Below are 2,360 nucleotides of genomic sequence, written 5' to 3'. Positions count from 1 at the left end.
GAAACTAATGAAAACATTGTTGGGGTAAAACCTAAAGGGAAAGGCCTAGCACCAAATTGCATTGGCCATCTGATCTAACTTCTGGAGGCAGTCAAAATGAGTATTTGAATTCTTCCCTACCTTATTCCTGTGCTGAGATACAGGCTGCTCCAACCTGCTGTAAAATGCTTGATTTCGAGAGTGAGCGAAACTAATGAAAACATTGTTGGGGTAAAACCTAAAGGGAAAGGCCTAGCACCAAATTGCATTGGCCATCTGATCTAACTTCTGGAGGCAGTCAAAATGAGTATTTGAATTCTTCCCTACCTTATTCCTGTGCTGAGATACAGGCTGCTCCAACCTGCTGTAAAATGCTTGATTTCGAGAGTGAGCGAAACTAATGAAAACATTGTTGGGGTAAAACCTAAAGGGAAAGGCCTAGCACCAAATTGCATTGGCCATCTGATCTAACTTCTGGAGGCAGTCAAAATGAGTATTTGAATTCTTCCCTACCTTATTCCTGTGCTGAGATACAGGCTGCTCCAACCTGCTGTAAAATGCTTGATTTCGAGAGTGAGCGAAACTAATGAAAACATTGTTGGGGTAAAACCTAAAGGGAAAGGCCTAGCACCAAATTGCACTGGCCATCTGATCTAACTTCTGGAGGCAGTCAAAATGATCCTTAGAATTCTTCCCTACCTTATTCCTGTGCTGAGATACAGGCTGCTCCAACCTGCTGTAAAATGCTTGATTTCGAGAGTGAGCGAAACTAATGAAAACATTGTTGGGGTAAAACCTAAAGGGAAAGACCTAGCACCAAATACAATTTGCCATCTGATCTTACTTCTGGAGGCTGTCAAAATGATCCTTAGAATTCTTCCCTACCTTATTCCTGTGCTGAGATACAGGCTGCTCCAACCTGCTGTAAAATGCTTGATTTCGAGAGTGAGCGAAACTAATGAAAACATTGTTGGGGTAAAACCTAAAGGGAAAGACCTGGCACGAAATACAATTTGCCATCTGATCTAACTTCTGGAGGCAGTCAAAATGATCCTTAGAATTCTTCCCTACCTTATTCCTGTGCTGAGATACAGGCTACTCCAACCTGCTGTAAAATGCTTGATTTCGAGAGTGATCGAAACTAATGAAAACATTGTTGGGGTAAAACCTAAAGGGAAAGGCCTAGCACCAAATTGCATTGGCCATCTGATCTAACTTCTGGAGGCAGTCAAAATGAGTATTTGAATTCTTCCCTACCTTATTCCTGTGCTGAGATACAGGCTGCTCCAACCTGCTGTAAAATGCTTGATTTCGAGAGTGAGCGAAACTAATGAAAACATTGTTGGGGTAAAACCTAAAGGGAAAGACCTAGCACCAAATACAATTTGCCAACTGATCTAACTTCTGGAGGCAGTCAAAATGGTCCTTAGAATTCTTCCCTACCTTATTCCTGTGCTGAGATACAGGCTGCTCCAACCTGCTGTAAAATGCTTGATTTCGAGAGTGAGCGAGACTAATGAAAACATTGTTGGGGTAAAACCTAAAGGGAAAGGCCTGGCACCAAATACAATTTGCCATCTGATCTAACTTCTGGAGGCAGTCAAAATGATCCTTAGAATTCTTCCCTACCTTATTCCTGTGCTGAGATACAGGGTGCTCCAACCCGCTGTAAAATGCTTGATTTCGAGAGTGAGCGAAACTAATGAAAACATTGTTGGGGTAAAACCTAAAGGGAAAGACCTAGCACCAAATTGCATTGGCCATCTGATCTAACTTCTGGAGGCAGTCAAAATGAGTATTTGAATTCTTCCCTACCTTATTCCTGTGCTGAGATACAGGCTGCTCCAACCTGCTGTAAAATGCTTGATTTCGAGAGTGAGCGAAACTAATGAAAACATTGTTGGGGTAAAACCTAAAGGGAAAGACCTAGCACCAAATACAATTTGCCATCTGATCTAACTTCTGGAGGCAGTCAAAATGATCCTTAGAATTCTTCTCTGCCTTATTCCTGTGCTGAGATACAGGCTGCTCCAGCCTGCTGTAAAATGCTTGATTTCGAGAGTGATCGAAACTAATGAAAACATTGTTGGGGTAAAACCTAAAGGGAAAGGCCTAGCACCAAATTGCATTGGCCATCTGATCTAACTTCTGGAGGCAGTCAAAATGATCCTTAGAATTCTTCCCTACCTTATTCCTGTGCTGAGATACAGGCTGCTCCAACCTGCTGTAAAATGCTTGATTTCGAGAGTGAGCGAAACTAATGAAAACATTGTTGGGGTAAAACCTAAAGGGAAAGGCCTAGCACCAAATTGCATTGGCCATCTGATCTAACTTCTGGAGGCAGTCAAAATGATCCTTAGAATTCTTCCCTACCTTATTCC

Source organism: Melanerpes formicivorus, unplaced genomic scaffold (genome assembly GCF_026170545.1).
Source record: "Melanerpes formicivorus ecotype bairdi unplaced genomic scaffold, bMelFor1.0.p_v2 SCAF_170, whole genome shotgun sequence".
Taxonomy (NCBI): domain Eukaryota; kingdom Metazoa; phylum Chordata; class Aves; order Piciformes; family Picidae; genus Melanerpes; species Melanerpes formicivorus.
This window is presented reverse-complemented; position numbering follows the sequence as displayed.